The sequence below is a fragment of the Nipponia nippon genome, unplaced genomic scaffold (genome assembly GCF_047370975.1).
Source record: "Nipponia nippon isolate SJK-2023a ecotype South Korea unplaced genomic scaffold, ASM4737097v1 scaffold_5, whole genome shotgun sequence".
In the NCBI taxonomy this organism is placed as follows: Eukaryota; Metazoa; Chordata; class Aves; order Pelecaniformes; family Threskiornithidae; genus Nipponia; species Nipponia nippon.
In genome coordinates this window covers 55,917,928-55,945,269 of record NW_028262369.1, presented here as the reverse complement: position 1 = coordinate 55,945,269, position 27,342 = coordinate 55,917,928, and the positions used below count along the sequence as shown (strand labels likewise).

The following is a 27,342-nucleotide window of genomic DNA, read 5'->3' as shown; positions in this document are numbered from 1 at the left end:
TGCCCCCCTTTTTCTACATATTGTGTTTTGCTTTGTGATCTGCTAGTTGAAACAAAAAATGTATTTTTCACTTGTGGAGTCGTTTCATAATTAGAAAACATTCCACTAACAAAGGTTATATAGTCACTGCAGTGCTTCAATATCATCTCCTGTGTTTCTTGGGCATGACCTAAATAAGCATTCTGCCAAAGAGATGATTCGACATGAAAGACTTCAGCAGGAACCCAGGGCTTTTCAAAACACAAAAAACAGAATGCAACCTCACTTTTTCTTTCCCTGCCAAAATTTAAAATAATCAGGTCTTCAAAATAACCACTATAGGGTTTTGAGGCAATCTTTGGTTGCCATCGGTAATAGCAATGATAGAATACCGATGAACTGAGATATAAAACGCAAAGCACAGTTGAAATGATTGATCAAAATAGACCTTCTTGTTATATGAAGGATATTTTTTTTTCAAATGCTGAACTTGTGAGTTCACAGTTTATATGTTAATAATAAATTTTACTAGCAATGAGTTTGCCTGTTTTACAGGGAGTTGTACTAAACTTTTGTAAAAGTTTGATTTTGCAATGCACCTCTAACTTAGGAATATCATAACTTACTTTTAATATAATTGTGTCCTGATTTTAGTAACTGCCCTAAAATTTTTTCTAGTCAGTGCAGAGGGAGGTCGGACGTATGATGACATAATGATGATCAATAGATGGCTCAAAGATTGGTGATAAAGGCAGGTTTGGGAATACTTAGCCAGTGGGATGCATTTGCTAAAAGAGCATTTTCAAAGGTTGGATTCCATCTGACTATCTGTGAAAATTGCCTTCTGACATCATCAGCTTTTATGGCTCATAAGAAGAGCTTTAAACTGAGAAGTGAGAGGAACAGGTCAAAAGAAAGTGGTTTCATTTCCAAACGTGGTTAAAAAAATCTGATGGACCAAGATACAGGAATGGATAAAGGAATAGCAGTGGTGAAAAGATGGATAGTGAGGGGAAGAAAACACAGGTATTGATAGAACAGTATTCAGGTACTTCTTGTGATGAGAGTATAGCTAATCCAAACAAGGTACTGAATTTTTTTGATACAGAACTGCTAACAGGTAAGCCTGCAAATGAGTAGTGGGTAATGCAATGGAGAATGCATATCTGAGTAATGCAATGGAGAAACATGAATTATTGCTCAGGCTGTAAAAACAGACATTTCAGCAGAAAGTGGGTGGAATAACAGAACCAAATCCAAGTACTTAAATTTCTTGTGTTTAAGGGAAGATAGAAATAAAAGCAAAAATCATAGCTTCATGTGCCAATAATATTCTAAGCTCCAAAGAAACAAGAAGGGGGAATTGGAACAAAATGTAATCCTTTCCAAAGGCTTTCCAAACAACTCCTTCAGTTTAGTGTTTGGGCTCTGCTATTGATAGTTAAGGGTGAATTTTATTATGGAAAGAGGAATTAGACAGAGTTAATGAAGATATAAATACTATTTTAAATTGTATTTTATGGTCACTTGTCTTTTCAGATACAGATTAAAGTCAATGCTTCAGTTTTTAATAAATGTCATGATGCTGGCAGTGAGTAAAAACAAAGTAACTGTGCTAATGTTTAATTTTACACTGTATTTCACAAGTCAATAGAACAGATATACAAAGGATTTTTAAAGGAATATGTCGAAAGTGAGAGCTGGTTTTCTTTTTTGTGAAGCTGGGAGGCATGTCCAGAGAGGGGCAACAAAGCTGGTGAAGGGTCTGGAGCACAAGTCTTATGAGGAGTGGTTGAGGGAGTGGGGGTTGTTTAGTTTGGAGAAGAGGAGGCTGAGGGAAGACCTTATTGCTCTCTACAACTACCTGAAAGGAGGTTATAGTGAGGTGGGGGTCGGTCTCTTCTCCCAGGCAACAAGTGATAGGACAAGAGGAAATGGGCTTAAGTTGTGCCAGGGGAGATTTAGTTTAGATATTAGGAAAAATTTCTTCACAGAGAGAGTGGTTAGGCCTTGGAACAGACTGCCCAGGGAAGTGGTACAATCACAGTCCCTGGAAGTGTTCAAAAAACGTGTGGATGTGGTGTTTAGGGACGTGGTTTAAAGGTGGGGCAGGCAGTTAGGTTAACAGGTTGGACTCAATGGTCTCAGAGGTCCTTTCCAATCTTAACGATTCTATGATTCTATGATTCCATGTCTTAAAAGTTTAATATAAGTCATGAAAATTTTCTATGAGACTGAGTTTTACAGGGTTTTATCTATGTAGTCTGCCAGATATTGTTTCGTCACACTTGGAGCTCCTACATATGGTCAAGGTTAAAATTCCTTACTGAAAATACCTGTCTCTTTTCTCTGGCCTCAAAATTTTGTTACTGAACATGAAATAAATTGTTGCTTGATTGTTTTTAAATGGGATTCAATTAATCTGTTAGACAGAACTGCTTGCTACTTTTACATATTTCCTGAAGAACAAAGCCACTTAATAATCATAAGACTAAATTACATTTATATTTTAATTTTCTAATCTTTGAACCAAAATACCATTGAATCCTCTCCTAACATCATTGTTCTTAGTAGAAAACAGTCAATTAACTTGCAAGTTAAAGAAATGACATTCCCGTGTCTCCTTTTTAAATACAGTTAATATTCTTCAACTAGAATAATGTATAAATAGTTTTATTTCAGTATGCACTAGTGATCAGAACAATGTCTTATTTACTGCAGCATTTTGGTGTACACTGGGGATGGGAAAAGGATTACTATTTTTATTTTATTCTGTTCATTGCAAATCCTTTCAAGTTCCAGATGTTCTTCTGAGATTTTAAGCTTTCTTTCATTAACATGAAACAGACCTTTGTTTCTTTTCCTGAAAGTTAAACCATGCCAAGGTAAATCAAAATTCCATAGATTTCCATTATAAACCATTCTGGTACTGCTGAGCGTAACTTTTAAAATTCACCTGAATTAATCAATACACTTTCTCTAATCAGTGAAGTATTTACTGGTTGTCTGAGTTCAAAGAAAAATACCAACTGAAAATTCAAAACCAACAACGAGCACAGAAATTGCTATGTAGATAATCTGTTCCCATGTTGTATATAGGGATGGAATGATAAAACATCCAATTTCAAGAGATAAAGAGATAAACAAGATTGAAAAAAATGCACTCTGAAAAAGAAACTTGATATTCTGTGGAATAACGCTACCAGGTGAGCTACTGCCTCCATGAATTTGAGGCTCTGCTGCTTCAAAAGGCTCAAGTGATTATTACTAATATGTTCTCATTGCATTGACACAACAGCCTTAAAAACTTGTGGTATCATATGCTCATGCATTGTGTTTTCTTGGCGAGAGTCCACCACATGCAGCAATTGTTATTCCACTAGATGGCCAGCTCTTGCCACAGTTTTTGTACAGGAACATGGTTGAAACATCGCTAGTGGCACAATACGTTTTGCTTTGCAGGAATCACTAAGTGTTGGGTGTAAAACCATATGTCTGCCCTAAGCTCATCATGCATATTTCTGTACTAGGACCATGAGGTGTAAGGAACAATTGTTCATCTTTGGAAGTAGTTTGTATATGGTATCTGTGGTCTAGTGTATCTACTCTGAGAAAAGGACTGACTTAGTCATTAAGTTAGTCCAAGTTCTCGATTCCAGCAGCATCTTTCTCAAATGAGGTGAGAAAGTGATGACCTGTTAAAGGTAGCAAAGGGATAACTTCCTCACAGCTTAGGCTGAGCGTTGTGACTCAGAACTGCACTTAAAGATGAGATCTGTGCATGCATACTCTCATGTTAACATCACCTTTGGATTCAATCTTCTGATTTTTCAAAGACAAAATAAGTGGAGAGAATAAAGAAATATCAATTTTACTCAATAGGGATGTCCATACAGGACACTGTAACTCACATATGGCAATGGGAAGAGGTAAAACAGCAAGCAAAGTTGTGGTTATACATTTGTCACTGTGTTATGGAAAGGAAAGTTGGTTTTGTTTCTGATTTGGTTAACACAACAGTAAGATTTCTTTTCAAACATAATGACTATATGCTGAGAAGCTGAAAATCACAGGAACAGAAGGCCTGATCTTACTTATGAATTGCTGTCAGTGAAACACCTGACGCAAACCAGAGCTGACGGTAAGCAGACACTTATGTCCACCCAAATTATGGAACCAGAATGAGAAAACTGGGATATTGATGCTTAAAACATAAAAGAAATATAAACTATGTTGATGGAGAAGGAGAATCTTCACTTTCCTAAGTATTTTTCAATAAGAATGGCAATGATTTCCTGTGATTGGATTTAATATCCAAACACTACTGAAAGACATTGAAGATGGAAAAGCTTTCATTTCTTCCTTCAGAAGTGCCAGTTTAGCGCTTGGTTTCATTCTTTTCTGTGTCATTCAAATTGGTTCCTTGGCTAATGTTATCCATTTGAGTGAATGCACTCAGTGCAGTATATTGCTATATGTACAAACCTTATTTGTATGCAGTTTAAATCACTTCATAATGAAAAAGCATCACTTGAGGCCAAATATAACCAGAACAATTTGTGATTTAATAAAGACATAAACAAAAATATTAAAAGGAGAGACGTACTGTAAATACAACAATAAGCCAGTGGAAAAATTACATTTTCCTTGGCATAATAACAGAATGGAAATCTGCTGCAACAAACTGCAACTGAAGATTATGAGCAACTCAAATAAATAAGAATTTTAATTTTAAAAGACCAAGGTACAACACTTGCACACAAAAGCATGTAAACTTAAATAAAATGTCAGTATTTGAATTTTTGAAAAGACTGATTCCTAATATTACCGTATAATTTACAGTGAAGATGTTGGTTGTACTAACAATCTAGCCAGTTTTTTAAAGGATCTTATTCTGGTAACGCAAGCTGAAACCAAATATAGGCAAAACTACTTAATAACTTTAAAAAAATATTTTAATTAACGTATAAAAATCCTTATTTCTGAAAAGAAAGCCATTCTCAGCAACCTTATAATCATAAAGGATTTTTTTTTAAGAAACATACTCCGAAGCTAATGCAGACTTAGGAGGAGTTCATTACCAGAGGCAGTAAATGGCTGCATCAAACAGAAGAATTTTAGAAAGAATTATAGTTTTCAAAAACAATTTATTCTCAAATTTCCAACAGAATGCACCATAGGCAGCTATAAAAGGAGGAAGAGCCATGAATTTACATTTTTTCATTTTTCACTTCTTTTTGAATTTCACAGAGCAAAAAATTCACATGGCCTAGGAGTACAACAGGGCCTGAATACTATAAAAACACTTCAGAGAAGGGACTTGTATCTTAGTCTTCTCGTAAGTCCATATACAGAAAAAAGATTTAAGATATCTGACTTCTTTATAGTATCTATAACACAGTCCATCAGAATACTGAGGCCTTGAAACCTGTTTTCTTCAGAATGATTCAGAATGAAATACACAAAAAAAAGATAGTGTAGATTAATCCCATGCCCTCAGGATGTTACATAGGATTAGTTCCTTACATCCCAAAGTTGGTTATTAACTACCAGAAAATTTGTTGATCTGCTTCAATTAAGATATTGCATGTGGGAGTTAAAAATGGATTTGCAAGTTTCAATATAAAGGAATGCTTCTCCAGTAGAAACTTTGATTTGATCTAACACACCAGGTGCACACGTGAAAGTTGCATGGCCTGGAAAAGGAAAGTGATAAGATGAAAATATCTGAGATAAAATGAAGGTCAGTTTGGCAGTGGTTGCTTTACTAAACTGAATAATAAGTCTGCAACTTTTCTCAAAGGAAATAAAATCATCTGCTTCGAGGTGATACCTTTAATTGGATTGGGGATTAGAGTTATTTAAAACTAACGTGACAGACATGAAAATATGATATACAGGCCAGCAAATAATAGGTCTGATAACAATCACAAACTAAGATAAACTCTTGTGTATATGTGTGTTTTCACATGTATAACTGTATATACATGGGGCAGACTGCTCTTACCATCTGTCCTTGTAATACTTTTTCTCTCAAGGAGATTCGGTTTTCTGATGTTGCAGCACTTCATTACATACTCACAGAGGCTGTTCTTGATCACGTGCTATACATGAATATTTTTCCAGCCTCCCCACAACTCAACTCTTGATTTTTTTGATGAACAGTGACATTAGAATGAAGTAATTTCACCATGTCATAAAGTGCTGTGAAACTAGTAGACAGGTTACATTAATATCACAGAGCGGGAGCATTCCTGCTTCCATGCTCTTGGAAATACCATCCATACAATATGTGGAATGAAGCCACATCTCTCATGCCAATGTTTTACTCTTTTAAAGTATGGACTACTTACCAGTGCAACTGTACCCTAATAGTAGTGCTCTAGCAATCATATTTTACATTTTTTAACATGGTCCAAAATGTTAAAAAAAGAAATCTGTCATCTGTCATGAAAGGAGCTGTACCATTATAGTATTATATATGATATGATGATATGATATGATATTAATATTATATTGCAGGATATTGTATTACACCTTGTTCTGAGACTTGCAATACTATAAATATGATTACTGAATCACTAACCACTATGACAGTACTGTTGCACTGGCAAACAGTCTATAGACTAAAAAGTTGGGCTCATTTTCCCCTTCTCCCTCATGAAACAATATCTAGAGTATTCATTTTTTTCAAATCTGTTAACACTCATTCCACTACAAATTGCTTCTGTCCCTTCCACCTACCAAAACCCCTTGTTGTTTCCCACCCAAATGTCCATACTTCCTTATTTTTCCCAGGCAAATTCTGTAATGCAGTTGGTGCTATCAGCACTGGAGTCTGAAAATTTGAAGACAATAAACACAAGCAGCTTAAAATAGCATTTTATTTTATGGAGGTGGTATTAAAAAAGAAAAGTTAAGAAAAAGCTGCTGCAGAATTTCAGCTATAAAGATACCGTATTCAGCACATTTAATCCCCAGTGTAGATCTACAACACTGAGGGGCTTTCTTTTGGCCTTTTGGGTTTTACTGCAACCAAACTGCTGTAAAGGACCTTCCTTCAGGCCAACTGTAAAGATATCTTAATCACCTATCCACATGAATCACTTGTAGAAACAACATCAGAGACAACACTGTGGTGACTCAGAAGGCTTGCAAGTCTGCACTTTAAAATGATTACTTGACATGTGGATAGATCCTGGCACACATTTCTGGGCTTGCCAGCTTCTGTTTGCTCCTAGCCTGATGCCCCTCTGTCATTGTAGTCATGACATGTGACGTGATGGCCATGATCCTCTCTAGATAACACCCCTCCACCTTCAAGGATCATGATAATGTACACCACAAATGCAGCCAGAGGGCAGGCAATGACATCAGAGTGAGATATTGGATCTTGGAGCACCATGGGCTTCAGGCTATCCTTGAATCCAGAAACTTGCAGTACCTTCCAGATTTCACCTGTATAATACGAGCATATTTGAACTTTGCTTTATCTGATCCAGAAGGATACAAAATGTACCATTAGGTACATGTCTTTTATCACCTATGAGTTATTAAGTCTAACAGGAGAAAAATAAGAATGATCTTTGATATTCAGTCTTTACCATCAGGCTTCCTCTGCAGAGTCACCAAAGTCCCTCTGTCTGTGCCCGCCATAGTACAACTGGGCTGACAATAGGCTGACGATATCACATCTCCCTTGCTCTCTTTTGTCTATTGTGTTTCTTTAGAGTGATACACAGACTGTCTCTCACTATGTGTTTGTACAGCACATGTCACAGTGGGGCCCCAGTCTCATCTCAGACTGGGATGAATTGCTGTAACATAAATGCTTTTCTGGTCTGTGCTCTTTAAAGTAAAAATGTGTCTCCTCTGTGGGAAGGTGATATTCATGCAAAGCACAAGAAAGCTTTGACATGTGTGCAGAATAAAAGGGAAGATGAAGGTTGGACTTGGAGGGGGTGGGGGGATATTGCCATGCATATCCATATTTCAGGCAAAACCTTTCATCACTCTGATGCCTCACTTTGACAAAGAGGTCTCTGTTTGTCAGATTAAGTCTGTCAGCACTCTGAAAACAAGCTTTTCAGGCTCTGAATCAGAAAAACTTCTCAATTAAACAAGCCAAAGAACCATGAGATATGCATTGACATAGAAATGGACACATACAAGAAAAGTGTCTTATATTTCTCACCTGTGTTGTCATATGCAATTTATTCTGTTAGTTTTACTCAGAAGGCAAGATACTAGCTCTCCAAGGTGACATCAAATGCCAGACTTTAACCTTCAGGGTTGTGCTTCAGGTCATCTTAGCTAAAAACATATAATAGCTTTGTCTTTAGATAAATTTGAAGATTGGATAGTTTCAATCCTGCAGATGGTGGTGGGTTTTCAAGCTTTTGATTTTTACACATGCTTTGAAAAGTACTGTAAGCCTGCATTGGGTTTGTATTGTCTCATGTCTACTCCTTTGTTCCTTTTTTAAAATCTTTCACTTCCAACATGCAGAATGCACCAATCCTTAAGTCTTAAGTGCTTCCAAATGACGTAGTTCTGGGAACAAGCTTCCCATCTGGCAAATATGTGCAGATATGATAATGAAAAGACTTATACAAAGTTTGATATGGCTGTTTCATACTAAGTTTTTCTTCCATTTGCAACACAAAGAAAAAAATAACTCTAATATATCAGTTTCCAGGTCATTCAACATTAGTCTTTCTTATTTACAGTCTATTATGTCTTTTATAAACCAAAAATACATTAATTTTTGGTGTAATTGTTCTCTATATTTTCTTATGTGCTCTCGATAAAAGCAAAATAAATTACTAGAAAGAATAAGGTGCATATTGAAGGGTAAAGGGTAGGGAGACATTGAATTTTCCTGAAATTGAACTGCTAGATAAGAATTCAGTTTGTGCATAATTGCTATGGATACTGTCAAGGGCAGAGTAATTTATGGACAGAAACAGTGGGAAAAAAATTATATACAACAGTAGTTAATTTTTGGAAACAAAAAAAACAGACTGAAAAACTGAAAATTTCAAATTTTTAATTCCATACTGGTATCTTACGCATGTAGCTATATACAGACTGGTAAAGACAATGTACAGTTCTTTTACCCCAAAGAATACCAAGTAGAAAACTCAACATCTCTACTGACAGCAGTGGTATGACATGAGCTAGAAACTGTCTTTTCCCCATCCCCTTGTCTTTCTCCCTTCCTGCCTTCCCCAGTTTCTGAATGAATTCAGCACTCCAGAGAGGTGCCAGACAGACAGCTCAGAAGCATCCAGCCCTCTGATGTGCTCCCAGAAAGACAGGATCAGTAGCAGGCCCAGGCTTGCACTATCTTGCCAACATGTCTCAACTTTCACTGGGAGGGATCATAGCTGGAGCGTGTGATATCAAGTCCATGATAAATAAACTCAGTAGTGTTTTATTCTTTGGCTTCTCCACTGAGAGCATTGGCAAGGGCACCAGTTGTGGTGGAGGCGTGTGCTGTGTGGACAGATGTCACCCAGAGAAAAGCTTTGTTATTGAGGTATTCATCTCATATTTTGTGTTGTCAGAACATTTACATCCCTGACAGATTTCTTATAAACTTAATATAGCTCAACGGCTGCACTCGGAGACCTCAGCTAACACAAAGTAACTCCAGCGTTTTCAGTTCAGCTTACGTGTGCTATGTGGCAATATCTAGTGAGATATAACCTTGTTTCTGATATGACTATGTAGAACTTGGATACTTTTTGTAGCTCAAAAGAAATTCCAAGTATATAATAAGCAGCAGATTATCATCTCTTACTCTGGGTAATATTAGAGTTACAAAAATTTCAAGAATGGGTTCTGCTATCCTTACTCAAGTTGACGAAGTTGCTTGTGACTGGAATAGGATCATTTGCTTTCAGACTACTTACCAAAGAAGAGAGTAGAAAATATAAGAGGGACAGAAGTTGCCCATTAGAAATGTTAATTTTCAATGCAAGCATTAACTGCCATGGATTCTTATAGTCTGCGAAGAACTCATTATCTTATTGACATGTAAACTTAGGTCATATGTTTCATATGGTTCTGGAAAGAAAAAAAATCTTTATTATTGAGACTTTCCATAAGATGTTAGTGTACAAAAGGCATAGACCTACATTGTGCAATTTTTGTCCAGATATTTCCAGATATTTATATTCTTTTGGAAAAGTGCCATAAATATATCACAGAGAATGAATACAAAGCACTGTGTTATCAGTAACATTCTTCAAAAAAATAAATTTTAAAGTCGTCTTTTTGAGGCAGGAAACAGAAAAGCTTCGGGCTGAGAGAATGCAAATGAAGTTTTATTTCATCAACAAGTGAAGGAGATCAGGGCCTTAAACCAACATCTGAAATGAAAACAAGATTGCCTTTCTATCAAGTTTCCTTCCTTCTCATTCACAGTTCAACCAGTATTTTGGAGTTGTCTCCATATCCTACAACTTCATAACAACCAATGAGAAAGAGGAAGTCAAACGTCTAAGACATGGTGTCCCATGTCTTCAACCCACATCTCACTGAAGGAAATGGCAGGAAGGTTTTTTTTCCACAGGAAGGTGTCAGAATTGATAAGAGGAATTAACATAGAAATCACATCCTGGGATCCCAAATGATCTGTTGCACGTGGCTGGAAGGCAAATGCCGATTCAGAACATGTAATCTGTTTATCCATCTAGTGCATGCTTTTTTGGACTCTAAGGCATATTAAAGAGATACAATCAGTAGTATAGTTTAAAATTGATGACCACAGATCATTAAAAAAACCCCTCAAGTAGCAGATGATACAGCACAACTTCAGAAGCCATTAATTCCAATTAATTTGCCAGGAAATTATCCCAGTCATAGTCTTATCAGTTTTCCAGAAAGTATATAGAACTACAGATGATAAGTATAACATAAAGGACTTATGTATTGCAAGGAGCAGAAGTAATAAAAATTGTTGGCACTCCAGACAGAAGGGGACACTTGTTAATTTTCTAATGTAGTTTTATTTTATTATCTTTAATGACTGACTTCTCTCAATTTTCAAGATATTAAATGATGACCCAAACCAAACCAAACTAACTTCTACTCTGATTTCTACCCAGAATCACCTTTTCTTTTCTTATTTTTCCAAACCAAACCAAACTAAAACCTTATCTGAATTCTACCCAGAAACACCTTTTATTTGCTTACTTTTCAATAATGAATGAATGTATTTTTTCAAAATGCAAGAAATGATAAAAATAAATGCAATCTCTACAGAGAGTCGAGCTTTTTTCCCTATTGTGAAGCTGCTGTCATATCTACTGCAAAATTTATTTTCTACAGATTTTAGTTAGAAAAATAAAGTTTTTATTTTTTATTTTCCTTTGATTATCTGGCTTTTTGGTCTTTCAGATTCTTAGATAAATAGTTCCTGTTCTACCCATATGACAGGAATGACTTCAATATGCGTTCAAAACTTTCCTCATTGCATAAAAGAGCAGCAAATGTCAGGATTTGTTGCACCAATTAAAATTAATGTATAAGTCTTATATTAAAAAAGAAATTTTGAAAGAAATTAACTTTTCAAAATGCATACCCTTCTAAAATACAGCAATTAGAAATCTCTCAACATTGCTTACACTGTGTTCATTATATTTCCTAAGATTCTCCTTCCTTATTTTCAACAGTGATATTTCCAATAGAATCTGAAATCAGAATCATTACCTTAAACTTTTTTTTAGTTTTTTTTTTTAATCTTCTAAATTTAAGAAACTTCTGGTTAATAGTTAAGAATAAATCCTAAAAATTTCTTTAATTGACCTTAGAAGAACCCAAAAGCATCATGCCCTTGAAACTGCATATACTATTCCACATATTTTTGGACAAAGTTGCCTTAATTTTGGAAAAAAAATAAGAACAATAACTGATGATTTTTTTAATGTAAGTTGAAAGCTTACCATCTGTGTAGATTGCTTCATCAGTGTATTATCTGCAGAAAGCACTACTAGTTTAGATAATTCCTGGAGTGATGGCTAAGACACAGTATAAATATAAATGAGATAGTTGGTAAATATGTCCAAGATGTGAGCAAGGTACTGTGAAATGGCTAGCTAAACTGCTGACTGTGTTGTCCTTAATGTTTCTCTACAAAATTTGAGTTGAATAAGCTCTGAGTAGAGACTAATGTAGCAAATCCCAAGACAGCATGCAGACTTTATGTTTCATCAATTTAGCCCTCAATTGCAAAATACTTGAGTACCATTTTCTGTCTTGCTGAGTTCAGTCCACAGTTTAATGAATCTTGCCACTGGTATGAGGTTGTTCAACATTAAGTTATTTTTTATTTCTTCTGCTGACCATCTGCTGCATATGTAGACTACTTAACTCTGTATATACACATTTAGATATAAAGTCAACTGCATTGGAGAGGAAACATTTTACTTGTGGATTAAGAGATGAGCAAAAGTTCATAAAAGCCAGAATCCTCAGCTCTGAATGATAGAAGTAGAGAAACAGGTTTCCATCCATGAATATTTAAAAGGAAGTCTATACAGAATATCTGCATCTGTGCTTCTAAGTGTTGCTGCAACTTGGGGTTGGATTAACTTCAAAGATAAAAATAGACCCTCTGTCTATGAAAGGCAAAATTTCTCTGTACTGAATAGAGATTAGTGTCCTGACAGAGAGGAGTGAAGCTTCATAAAGAAGTTTTCTACAGGAGGCACCTGTGAATCTTGGCAAATAATGATTCCAGAGCCTGTTTCTTCTTTTTGCTGAATAGCAGACAGTCATCTGGTTATAGAGCTCTATAGACAAATTCAAATGAATAGTGCCATGCAGTTGTGAAATCGATGACATTGCAAGTCCCACAGTCTGTGGGATCACACATCTCACCCCAACTTGCAAATATATTTTACAAAAAAACTGGTTTAATCTATCTCATCTTTGAAGTTTGCAAGAGCATTCACTACATCCTTTTCACCCTTTTTGTGAAGGCAATAGTGAAATGGAACCAATATTCTGTGTGTGTAATTTTATGTAATTCCCAGTTTAAACGTCTAGTCCTGATAGTAAACATAAGTAGAAATACCTTGCAATGTTTGTAGATTATAATCCCTAATCATTGATATAAAATATACAACTCTGCACACACAGAATCACATTCACACATTTCCAGAAATTTAATGAATAAAATTAAGGAGAACACTTGCTGAATTTTCTCTTCAATAAAACTGTACAACTTTTGAAATTGTCAAATAGAAATTTCTTATGCACACAAGTTAAGATTCACAAAATTTTGCCTCTTAAAATCCACCCCCAGGAATTTTATAAAACTGTCTTGACTTGTGGATTCTGCTTTCTCACTCTGAGAAGCTTTGTTTTAGGAGGGTACATCATAGATTAGTCCCTCTGAGTCATAGCACTTTCCACACTTCAGAAGAAAAGGCTCTATTTCACAGCATTTCCTTGGTTCTGATCTGAAGTATTGCCTTGATGATTAAGTAGAAAACTGGAGTTTATAACTAGCAGATAAAAAGTAGCAACTAGTTACAGTAGTTTCCTCTCTTCCCGACCTTATTACATATACATTTTTAGATCTGAACTCAGTTGCTTGGTCACAACTCAAATCCAACATCACATCAATGCTACTAGTTCCTGAAAGAAGCGACCAGTTCCAAGTACTTATTTGCTTGCACTCTTATGTCTGCAAGCTCCCCCAGACCTTAATAAGATTTTTCGTTTCTTTATTGGCAACATCAATCTAGAATGGATTCATTTTTTTGAACCCCAAATAATCTAATCCCATCTTTCCGCAATGATGTAGGTTAACCACTTACTGTTATTTGTGCTCAGTATCCTCATGGAAAAATACAGATGCTAAATCAGTTCAGATAATCTGTAAACAAGCAGAATAATTTAACTTTTTTTTTTTTTTTAAGTGTAGTTAACACTTGATATTCAGGTATGGAAGCTGGTGTACTTCTGAGGTTTTATTTGCTTGTCTAGATTTCTAGGCTGCTCTGCATATGTTGTTGACACCTTCTGGTGCTGAATTAACATTTCCACAGGAGAAAAGAAAAAGGTTGAGTGTTTAATTTCTTGAGAAGATAGTTTTAAAAATGCAGTTAAGGTGTGCAACTGCCAGTATTAAGGCACTTGAATGGCAGTAACACTTTGCATACTTTTAGGCTGTAAAGTAAAACTGAGTCTGATTAACGGGATGGTTTTACACATAACAGCACAGCTGGGGATTATGTTATTTTATATTCACCTTCTAAACTCCCATAAAAGTAGATTATTGTAGCATAGCACTTCTGAACAGTTACATGATGATTGGAGTCTTAACAGCTCCCATGTTCTTAACAAAAGAAATATACTACATAGAAACTCAGTCTTCCTGTGTGGAATTCACCCTTCAAAGAGGATGAAGAATATAAAACACTGGAAGGGTATTTAGGGGATATTGGGGTCATTATACAAATATTGGAAGAGATGTGAATATTGAATTGAGCATGGGAATACATAAACAAAATAATTGCTTAATTTTTGTGACCCAGGTGAACTGAGGAGAGATTAAGGGTGTGCCTGGGGCTGGGAGCAGCTGATTGCTGGGCACTGGTGCTCTGAGTCCCAGGACCATAGTTGTTACTGTACTTCATGGTGAAGGGATTAGCCACAAAGCCATGACTATAGTGTGAAGAAAGTGCCTATGTACTTTTGAGGATCAAGCATGTATTCTTTCAGTGTCATGTCTGAGCCTAAAGAGATGCCCCAGAGTGTCTGTGGCACTGGTAGCAGCACCCATAGCATTCATACAACCTGTACACAAGCACCTGAATAACCTGAACAGCAACAGAGACGTGATAGTGTATTAACAACTCTGAATAAAAAAGGTGTTTGATTTCCTATCGTCATTGCCCACTAATTACAAGACAAAAAATTGCAACTATTTAAATTCTGCTGAAACTCAGCTGGAATTAGAGTTGCTGCTATGTGTCATGTGAAACCTGGCTCACAAAGGAAGTTCATTTAATGGGTTGCTAGCGTCAGCTGGAAGATACCCACTGATCTCATGACGTAAGAATAAGAGTTCACCTTTAAAATGATTATCCAAATTAAGATACTTTTTATAACAAGTGAAATTTTCCTTGATTAATGGTCTTTTTTTTCAAAGATGTTATTATTTATGACCAGTTGAGTCACAAGAAGAAAAATTTCTTATTGCTTAGGTTCTCTCCCATTCCTTTTTTCTGTTATTTGTAAGACAGTATAAGTTTACCATTAATGATATATTAACACCTTATTTTCATTAATTTTAACTGTATCTATAGTGAAGAGGATTCAGTTTGATTTATGCAGCAGCAGTCATATTGATCTACAGAACAACTTGCTTTCAATCTGGCAAGTTTCAAACAGATATGGGTACAAATAAAATTAACAATAAAGAAATGAAAATTTTCTGAAGTTCCTTTACACAACTAAAATTTCCTGAGTAGGATTTAAACTCTTTTTTCCCCTTTTTAATAGAAGAATACAACCAATTAAATGCACATTTCTGAACTCTATGTTCCTCAGTATGTATGCTAATGACCAAACAAGCTATTGACATAAGCTCAGATACTACTTTCCTGTAATAATTTTTAATTTGTCATGGATATGTTAAGCTTTCAGTGAACGAATAAGAGAAAATGTTAAATGTATTTTAAAACCTGTAATTTTCTATAGAAAAATAACTTTACTTGCTATTTATTTGCAAGCATATGACATTATATATCTTTCTGGGGCAATGACTGTGTACTTAAACTAAAGCTAAACACTGTTAGTATTTTCAATATATTACTGCAGTGTCACTTGTGTGTTCCTCAAGTTCTTACAAGGATAGGTCCTGCTAGGAGAAACTTAAGTTTAATAAGAAATACTTGAGCAAGTCAGAAGGAAATTAATAATAATAGGCAATGTATCACTTTACCTGACAACAAGTAAGAATAATGAAAATATAATAAACTTAGCAAAACTATCTTCATGATAAATAATGTAAACACATACTAACAAATTGTGTTCTATGGTTAAAAAATACTCTTGTGTTTTATGCTTTAAAAAATAAATGTACATAATAGTTTTCACTCCAGTTGCTCAAACCCTGACATACAGCTTTAGAGAACCATCTTTGGCTGTGAAAACAAGGGTATCCTTAAAGAGTATGCCCCCTTGAAATGGTTCAGCTTTGCATATTGACTGTAGTTGTGAGTTTGACTGTCACTCTTTTTGGCATCCTGTGATAAATAGATGTGCACAGTACTGGAGGGTTTCTGAATATACCAAATGTTGGTTACACTATATTGAAGAACAAGCAAGCTATTGACATGAGCAATGAGTAGTGTTTTCCTGTGGTTGTTTTTCATTTGTCATAAACACATTAGCCCGGGAGAAAAGTGATGTAACTTAATTACTTCAAAGAGACTAGTTTTGGCTTTTGACTAACTTCAGTGTTCATAGATTTGTTAAAGGTGTGACTTTTACAAAAATGCAATTTAAAATACATCAGGCATCTACCAGACTGTTTCCTTTTAGTTGTTGCCTAAAAAAAAGATGATTAAAAAAAAAAATAGTTCTGTAAGTGCTGAAACTAGTAAGTCCTGTTTCCTTATAAATTAGCCTCTTATTGTTGAATTCCCATGTGAATTTATGGAATATTTGGGCTCACACTGCACCTTAATAAGATCATCATCCTATGGACTATCTTCTTGTTTTCATAAAACATGAAGAGGAACTCAATGTTTTTTATATTTCTGGCCCTTTGCCAAATTTTGTAGGTATTAGCTGAACACTTCCAAAGCCTGTTGGTAGAAATTGTGAAGGAATGGTAGACAGGACTGACAGACAATACTGCTAAATAAGCTTTGTTTTCTTCAGAATCCAAGTGGGAAAACATGCAACATGAAAACAAAACAAACAAGAGTAGTTCATTTATAGTCCCAAACGAGAAAACTTAAATGGCAATAAGGTTATCGGAAGTTCCAGCACTAAAGACAAAATTATGAGGATTTATCCTTAATGAGCATATCATCTCCTAATTAAATCTGGGCATACATATTTGAGAACTTCTTTATGTTCATATATGATCATGTTTTTTTCCTAAAACTCCCTCGATTTTAAATTATTTATGAAGCAGAACATCTATTCACTGCTTCTTCCTTTTCCTTTGAGATCTTTGTTAATTATCAGTACCATCCTCATGACATTTTCCTATGTTTTTCGGCATCCAAAGAGCATCAAGGATGTTTAAGTTTGACAAGCATTTATGTGGGATTTAGGAATAAAAGAAAACAGAAACAGCAAACATACCTCCACATGGGTACATAGTAACTATAACAATGCTGCAGCAAAATTACTTTTGCCTCTACAGATTCTTGGATATTTAAAGGAATGGTCCATCAAAACCAGATACATAAGCAGTTAATAGGGAATGCAACAGACTACTTTTAAGTTGAATAAATAACAAGCTTTAGAAATTATAACATCTCAAAAGAAACAGACTGTAAGTTTGAAGAGGCAGATGAAATTGGGAATATTTTTCTTTCTAACCAACAAATCCCCTCACAATGTAGACAATGTAGGAGCAGAATGTTAGGGTTTTGGTTTGGTTTGGTTTGGTTTGGGTTTTTTTAATCAAACCATCAGGGTAGGGTTTGCTAAGTCAAAAACAACAATCATTTTACCTATCTGTAGTAAGTTCTCTAAAGTAACAAACAGAAAAAAAATACTATATATACACAGTGATCTTGTGGAAAACTGCAAATTAAGCAACAGATGGCAGGAAATGGAATTTGCTGTCTTATGAGGACAATAAAGCAGAAAACAGTTGGGGTAAACTTGTTACAAAGGAAAAAAAATTGCAAAAGAAAATAGAATAGATAGATACTCTAGTTCACATTTATAGATTCTGTTAAGGACAATCTGTTTTTAATTGGAAGGGACTTCCGGAGCCTGTAAATGTAGTATGCGTGCTCATCTAAAAAAGCATTTGCAAGATATTGTGATGCTGAACACAACAGGTGCTGCTCATGCACTAAATTAGATTCACTGCTCAGAGCCTACACAACTCTAGTAGCAAAACAGGAGTATCATGAGTAGTGTCTGCAACAACATCTTCACAAATCACTTTGTAGTAGTGGATCCTGAGCAGAGAAGCTGCATGTCTCTACAGATAAGCTCAATCACTGTTGTATCAAAGGTTCTGAAAACTTATTAAACAGATGACTAATATATTCAACATGGTTCAAAGCAGACTAGAGTGGTCTGAAATTCTCTCTAAAACAGGGTGAGACATGGGAAATTCATGAGCCATTTTCAGTGCAAATGAATGAAGAACTGGTTGCAAGTAAAGACAAATAAATAAAAGATGACTCCCAGTGGATGCATATAATACAAGGAAATCTTAGGTTTAGGGGCAACCACAAATATTTGCACTTCTAACTTTGGATGCTTTATTTTCTTGTTTGTTTTGTTGTTGTTTTGTTTTAAGGTTCATATTTGATGAGGAAAGGAAAGGGGATGAAACATGTAATACAGTGATAGCTCTGAGTTTACTGTGATGTGACCTCATATGACCCTTAGAAGTAGTTTTGGGTCTCTTTGTCCTTGGTAGAGTATACTTTGGGGGCAGAAAGTCTTATCCATCAATCATTTCTGAGAAAGAACTCTGATCAAGGAGAAAAAAAGAATTGCAGCTATGTCCAATGTCTGAACTAGTCACTGGCAAAAGAAGAAAAAGTCATCTTTTATCCACCCCCTTCTATCTGATGTGAAGAGAACACATTGCTTCCACCCTCCCCACAAATAAGAAAACTATTCCATAATTGCTCTGGGTCTAGAATTAGAATAAGGTATTTCTCAGCACTATATGAGTGATATATTTTCCTCAATATTTGCCAAGTTTCCCTAGAAAAAAGTTTGTGGACCATCTTTTGTTTATTAGTAATCAATGTCCCAGTGATATTTACAGGAAAATCTGGTCACTGTTATGTTTAAGGTGTTCATAATTAGCATTGCGTTTATACAAGATATTGTAACCTTGTACTCCAAAGGAATCATACATAAATGAAAAACAAACAGAAATTTAAAAGTCATCAAGAAGAAAATGAAAAAATGCTTTCCAACATTATAAGGATGGTAATTTTCTGCAGAACAGTATGAGAGTTGAGAAAAGATGATTTTTCTTCTTGATGTAACACTGCTAAAGCCAAGCTTCTGCAGACGGCTTTTACTTTTTTATTCATCTGTTCTTCAACTTCATTCCATTTTGTCTGAAGTCCAGTGGCTCTGTTCCTAAACTGAAGTTCCCTGACTCTAAGTCGTGATTCCTGCTTTAGCAAAGGGCATGGGAATTAGGTACCTGAGGCATCCTGTCAGAATTCAGTCGCTCTTACTGCTTTCTGCCTTCTGTTCATATATTTGAGAACTATGCTTGGCTTTAGGATTACCTGAAGGCTAAGTACCTTGATTTGAGGGTGGGAGATTACATCTTGGCCTAAAAGACATTGTTTTTAAACTCATTCTAGTGGGTTTATGTTTCACATGCTTAACAGCAGTAGCTGAATACAAGTTGGCTATTTTTAGCATAGACTTTTTTTCATGGTGCACACTGTAAAAGATCAAAATATAAACGATATTAAACAGTTCAAAATTTAAAGGGTCTATAAAACAACCTCCTTGACAACCATGCTCAACTTCAGTAGGAAATTTTAAGTAATGTCCGTAGAAAGAATCAATCAAATTGCAGATCAGTATGTACCAAAAGCAATAACCCCCTTGGCAAGGAAACAAGGTTTTCTCCCACAGCAACTGAGATGAATAACCCTTTCTTCCTCTCTTTATAATGTTTACTTTTACCCTGATATCTTCTTCATATAGAAGTTGGGAAATTGTTGTGATTCTCAACCTGCAGGATATAGTAGGATGCATTGGAGATTATGCCATGGCACTTTGAGTTTCAAGTTTTCTCAGCTATCTCAATTATTTGATCCTGGGAAATTAAATGGTCATACAGTACCCAACAAATCCTTTATTTCTGGAGCTAAGGGTATAGATGCTTCATTTAATAGTTCAAGTGGGCAGGTAGTCTATGCAGCAATTCAGTCCTATGTGAAAAATAATAATTGAAATAGTTTCCATAGAAACTAAAAAACAGCCAGTGGAAACTGCTAGACAGTATTAAAAGAATTCAGTCAAGTTATATTTGAATAGATAAGGATCAGTTTGCAAGGATAGATGGTGTTCTTCTTAAATATTTTTAAATTTATATCACTGAGCTGCAGCTTCTAGTTGGGCTTCACACAGGGCTACAGGTTGGTATTAAAAATATTAGGACTATGTAAGTGGTTGATCATGAATGTTTTGAAGTTAAAGGGGTCCTTTTTACCAATGTTACAATTTTTTTGGAGCAAGTCCATAATGAGGTAAATTAAGTAGATTAAGAGAGCAATAAGCATGCAGATAATAGTAATATTTGACAGAACTATATTGCAATAAGTGGCACTGATTGTAAAACTACCGGATATAAAGCTAATATTAGTTTGCACTCCTTATATCACATACAATCTGGCTTTCTGTGAATGAGTGTTTGGCTGTTTAAGAGTTAACTTCAAAATCAAACAAGCAACATTTGAGCAGGGTCAATTTTTCTTTAACTTTCTTGTAATGTCAATTCTAGCTGTAAGCAGCCTTGTGAAAAACACTGGATTATGCATGGATTTGGGCTTCTCAATCTGTTTGCCAGCAGAGACTGATTGTGTTGCAGAGGCCATGTAATTACTCATCATCGTGAGAGTGTTTATGTTGGAGCCCTGCTTACTTTCCCAGTGACAAGCCCACTTGCCTTTGTTGTCAATCAAAAGCACCACAAAGTGGTAGCAGCTAGAGACGAGGGAAAAAGCACTAATGCATTGAATGAAAGTGCCATAGTAAGCAGGCTGAAAAAGATCCCACCAAAATCTCTCTGCTCCTGTAAATGCTTCTTTAATACAAATGCTAAGTCACCTTATCAACCAAAATACATGTAAAAGATACCTCCAAAACCCATGCAGATGGATTGTGTATTGGATAAACAGGAGAAATAATGGATGATATGTTTGCCTGAGGACATTAGGGATATTTTTGTGGCTATTCCTTGTTATACAGTGGTATTCACCATGCACAGTAGGAAATCCTCTGCAGGACAGAGGGAATATTAAAGATCCAGGCTTGTACTTTAGGCAGTGGCTCTGCAGTTATCCACCTCCAGTTCTCATCATCCCCTCACTACAACCTCTAAAGCCTTTGTGAGCGCATCCTATATCCTATTTCTATTCCTTTTGTCTGTTTTGCACTTAGATTGGAAACTCTTCAAAGCAAAGACTCTTGAGGCAGGTTGGCATTTTCCATAGGGACATGTCTTCAGGCTTTTTCTGTTGTCGCTTTTATTATAAATACAATAGAAAGCACAATAGAGTGTTGAGAATGGATGGAATCCTTTTTGGGACATCTTGGTAGTACTGTAACTCTAGTAATTAACTATTTAAGAACTATCACTATGAAATTCTTCATGTTTCATGACCTGATTCGCAATCTTAAAGTTTAACCATCCTTTCTGAGCTTGACTGGTCAAAAATGCAAAGATATTGAACTACACGAATTGTACAATTTTGTACGAGGTAAAAAAAAAGAGGTATTTGCTCTGTATATAGGTTCCAAGATGAATACATATGACATCCAAATACATCAAGCAAAAGACAGCAAGTTGCTGTACATGGCATTTCATTCTGTAATAACTGAGGGCAGCATTGCACATTTCTGTATCTTGTGCATCAATCTCCCTTTACGTAACTCTCCAGAAATAAGCAAGCTGCTTGCATTTCAATACAAATTTCATATCAGAAACCCCATTTAACAGAAGTACATTTTAACAGCTAGACATAAGCATACCGTACACATGGTTTCTCTGAAGTTTTGGGTTGTGATCAGCAAATGACACTACAATTATTCAGCATAGTTCTTTTTTTTTTTTTTTAAAGTCAGTCTTGCACTGCTTTATGTATGTGGGAAACTTATAATTTCTCTGTCCCAAATAAAAAATTCAAGTTTATCTCACTTTATTTCCATTAAATAGAATCATCATCATTCCCCTAATGCCATCATGACCCTTGTTTCCTTGGTTCAGTTGCAGCCCCTGAGACTGAGTTCAGGAGGACATTTTAGGGAATTTTTGTAGCTGCTTCTTCCCCCCCTCCCCCTCAGGTGAGAGCATCCGGCCTTCTGGAAAGGGCAGATAAATCTTTCACAGAGAGCCTAGGGTATTAAGAAGGAGTGTATGCTTATATATATACACACACAGAGATATATATAGAAAGCATACTAGAGACCTTGTTAACGATAGAGTTCTTCCAGAGTCTTTAGTACCCCACAGTGCTTATAATGAAAGATATTTAAAATAACTATGTTAATAAAATAACTGTTGTAGGCTCTGAAATGTTATATGTCACTTGCCAGAAGAATATATTCTTTAAGAGGTTTTTTTTTTTCCTACAAGTAAATCTTGTCTGTTCCAATCCACTTCTGGTTATTAATGTTAACTTTCAGAAATTCTTTGTGAAAGACAGGCTCCTTAAATTAATTCCTTCCAGCAGCGGCATGTTAGTTTCACAAAGAAGGAATTTAAAAGGGACTAAAATGTTTGTGGTTTGGATTATTTTTTTTTAACTATACTTCCTTAAATAAAAATTGAAAGATATTAAGGAAGCTGTTAGGCATGGGGAGATTTTCTTTCTACCCTTTAGTATTATGGTATATAAAAACAAGGAATAACGAGGAGGGGATCAGCTCAACAGAATGAGATCAAATATCTAGATAAATAGCATAACAGAAGTAATATGTTCTTTCTTTGCAACAAGAGTTGTCACTTCAGGGTATGATTTATAGTTGATTACCCTTCATACACTCTTCTCAGAGGGAGGGGATTTGCACACAGTCCCACTGCTGCACTCCAGCGTCTGTGATTTACTTTAACAGTTAAAATGCTGATGCAGAAAATAAAACTATGAATAAAACAGATTGCCCTAACTATGTTTTCTAAAACAAATAAAATGTCCGGAAAAAAAAACAATAAACAAGCAAAGTTCAATTAGATATCTGTGAGATATCCTAACAACTTTGAGTTTTTGACAGAGTTACAAAGTTTTCTACAGGAGTTAATGAACTTCAGTGGTGGTACATACCACAATGCATATTTTCATGTGGTTCTGCCAGAAGAAATTCAGAGGGGTTACCAAGACATGTTACATATCCTGGCTTCTGCCACTGACATCACAATTGCTTTTTGCTCCTGTGCGTTATTGTAACCAGAGTGAGCTAGTTATATTGATGAGCAAAAAGTATGAAGGTTTCAGCAATCTGTGAGAAAGATTATTATTCTGAATTGTGTATGTAGACTTTTTTTCTCAGCAATCAGCAGTTGGTGGGTGAGTGAGAATAGTTCTATACGGTAAATCACTTAATCTTTGTATAATTGTATATATTCCAAAACAAATTTGCACAGCTTCCTAAGGTGGGACTGTGGTTCCTGTCCCTCAGTTATCTATACTAATTTTCCTTTTTTGCAGATCATTGTGCAGAAAATTGTTCTTTTGTTCACCCAGTGTCAGCCTTTCTATCAACTTATACATTGCATTTCAGGCTGTGGGTATGTTCGTTTGTTTGTTTGTTTAAGGAAGACAAAAATTTCAGAAGAGATGCAACTACTTGATATTTACTTATAAGCATTATAATTACTATACTGTCTCCTAATTCATATCATATACATGCAACCTCTGGTCATTTATATTAATAGTCTCCCTATTTAGGACCATTACACAAATGACATATTACAAGAATTATACACTATTAAGTGATACAACTTTTCTAGATAGCCTTTGATTTTCCTTCAGAAATTTAAGGGTGTCCTCACAATTTATTCAAGCATATGGCAGAAAACCTAACCTTTCTTCTGTAACGTATTTTGTGCCTATATTAAAACTTTAAGGGTTTGCTCAAAATTATAGTTATTTGAAGTTATTTTCAGTTATTATAACATGAGACAAAAAAAGCACACTGATCTCAGAATCTTATTTTATTTTATTTTGCTTAATACCATGTTAAGTGAGTTATGAATACAGAACCGACTTTTGTATTCTTTAATTAAAACCATTACTATTTACTGGGAGATTCGTGCTTTGGTGTAATAGTTCTGATTCTACACAATGAAAGAAAATGACATATTATTGCTGTTTATATTACAGTAGCATCTAAAGGCAACTAAATTTATAATCCAACTGGCAAACAGTGGGAAAAAAATTGATCAATATCAAAGGAAAAGGGCAAGTGACTTGTTAATTGTTATGGTCATACAGAAAGATGGTGAAGGAGCCAGGAACAGAATCCATATTTTCTCTACCTCCATAATTATAGCTGTAACAAATTTTACAGGAATAGAAACAGATTTTTTTAATTTTTGTTTCAGTTATTTGTATCTGGGAATAAGGGTATCTAAAACAGGAACAGAGGTCCTGTCTCAAAACCAGTAGGAAAACAGAAAACTATAATGGTCTTGTATCAGTTTCACAGATGTAATCATGGACTTGCCTTTCTGCTACTGGCTGTTATTGAGGCTATGATTTTACCTGTAGTAATGAGGTTTAATTCCAGAAAAATCATACAATTGATGGCTGATTTTTCTGGCACAAAATCTCTTTCCATATCCAGATTTGCCCCTCACCACAATTAAAACTTTGGGTGCTTTTGTCAGCACAGTTTTTTTTTTCATTTTTAGTATGGTTTAGAGCCATTAGCCTTTCACATGATTTTTAATTATCCTACAATATGTTTGAAAGATTCCAGCTCAGAAACTCAACTTTCTAAACTTTTTATTTTACTCCTGTTTTCAATAAAATACTCCAAGAATTTGGATGCTGCTTCTTCCTATCCTAAGTACAACATTAAAACATACAGTAATCTGCATGCATTTTGCAATAGTTTTTGTGATCTGCTGCATTACATATGAAAACCTTTCAGTCAAGGCTATTTTTTCATGTTAACTCTAGAATTTCCACTGCAAACTAGAGCTGCTGGTACATTTTTTTTATTGTTGCAAATGCAGTTCATATAGCTGCATCTTAGACTATCTTTGAACTTGTGCATTCGGTCTCAGGATGCAAGTTGACAAGGGAATCCAGTTGGTCTTAGTAGCCCCTACTGGCTCCCTTCCTCCTACAGGTTAAGGATTAAAATTAGATTTATGCCAGCATATACAAGCAATCTGATGAAGCTCTGTCCTCATAATTATAGTACAATTACTTTGTAGCTCTATGTATTTTAAGATCCAAAGACACCCCTACATTAGCTACTTTTACACTTCCATCTTACATTATTCAGTGGAAGATATTTTCATTTCAAAACCCTTTTTAATATTTCTTCTTTTTCTAAGCCAGAGTGTTCCTTCACTTCAGTTCATTCATTGTTACATCTACCTTATGGGCAGCTGAACACAGAGCAAAGAGCTTCAAGTGGCCATTGCTCAAGCTATACTAATGTGAATTTCTTTCAAAGCTAATAAATCCATCTGGGAGGGAAAGGTTAGCAATAGTGCAGGGAAACAATCAGGGCAATACCCAATATCAGTACAGACTGCGAGATGAATGGATTGAGAGCAGCCCTGCGGAGAAGGACTTGGGGGTACTGGTGGATGAAAAGCTGCACATGAGCCAGCAATGTGTACTTGCAGCCCAGAAAACCAACCATATCCTGGGCTGCATCAAAAGAAGCGTGGCCAGCAGGTCAAGGGAGGTGATTTTCCCCCTCTACTCTGCTCTTGTGAGACCCCACCTGCAGTATTGCATCGAGTTCTGGGGCCCCCACCATAAGAAAGACATGGACCTATTAGAGCAGGTCTAGAGGAGGGCCACAAAAATGATCAGAGGGCTGGAACACCTCTGCTATGAAGACAGGCTGAGAGAGTTGGGGTTGTTCAGCCTGGAGAAGAGAAGGCTCCGGAGACACCTTATTGTGGCCTTTCAATATATGAAGGGGGCTTATAAGAAAGATGGCGAGAGACTTTTTACCAAAGCCTGTAGTGACAGGACAAAGGTTAATGGTTTTAAACTGAAAGAGGATAGATTTAGACTGGACTTAAGAATTTTTTTTAGGATGAGGGTGGTGAGACACCGGAACAGATCACCCAGAGAAGCTGCGGATGCCCCATCATTGGAAATGTTCAAGGTCAGGTTGGACAGGGCTTCGAGCAACCTAATCTAGTGGAAGATGTCCCTGTCCATGGTGGAGGGTTGGACTGGATGATCTTTAAAGGTCCCTTCCAACCTAAACCATTGTATGATTTTGTGATTATGTACAGTTGTGTATGTGGCATTATCTCTCTCTGCAAAGGCAGGAGGGAGGTGTGTGTCTACTTTCAAGTTGTCCAATTTTATGACACTTCCTTGGTTTTCCGTCATACAAAAAATGCTGATTATGTTACAGTAAGCTTGGTTGTTATTTTTCTAATATCTTAAAGGGGCACATTAATCTGACTATCATTGACACATCTAGATAAGTTTTTTATAACTTCATATTTTTTTTTTTTATAATTACACTCTAATATACACCTGGAAAAGTTCCCCTAAAATTCCACTGATGGATAATCCGTGGCCCAAGATGAGTTTTGCACTCATCTAGCACTACAAACACAAGTACACACATACAGAGATACATAACAGATGAGTGACTTCAAGAAATATGCATGGGGTGGTTTGTTCGGGTTTTTTGTTTGCTTGTGGCTTTTTTTTTTGGGGGGGGGGGGGCTGATTGGGTTTTTTTTTGTGTATCTGTGGAATCTTTCTTCCTCCTGTACATGAAAATTCTTATTTTTCCTAACACCTCTGATTCCTTTAGTTCTGCTTCTGACACCATTAATTAATTTGACTAGTATTTCCTTTGTCCCTGCTGCACTATGGATCATTATTTAGTAAAAGCTTTCAAATCTTGTCTCTGATTTGAACTTCTTTAAATAAATAGCTGGTACTACAAAGCAGTTTGATTCCTATTTCAATATAGCACAATGATTATTAAGGTTATAGCTGTGTCAAAAAATTGTGGGTATGTTATCTTAAAATGGTTTTTCTATAATCATCCTTTGGTGTGTGTGGCAGAAATGTTTCATACTAGAAAAACTTTGTTATGAAAATTAAAAGGGTGCAACATTAGCATAGTTAAAGCTACAAATCTTTGTAAATAAATTCATAACAGGATAACTAGAAATATCCTCTAAAATATTAAATATTTTAATGTCAAAATACTGTTTAATCT

General features: G+C 35.6%; 1 protein-coding gene across 4 annotated transcripts in view; it reads left to right on the top strand.

Moving 5' to 3' along the window:
• BRINP3 (BMP/retinoic acid inducible neural specific 3) overlaps positions 1 to 27,342 on the top strand; it is a 227,506-nt gene that overhangs the window by 189,413 nt on the left and 10,751 nt on the right. The gene's annotated exons all lie outside the window — the stretch shown is intronic.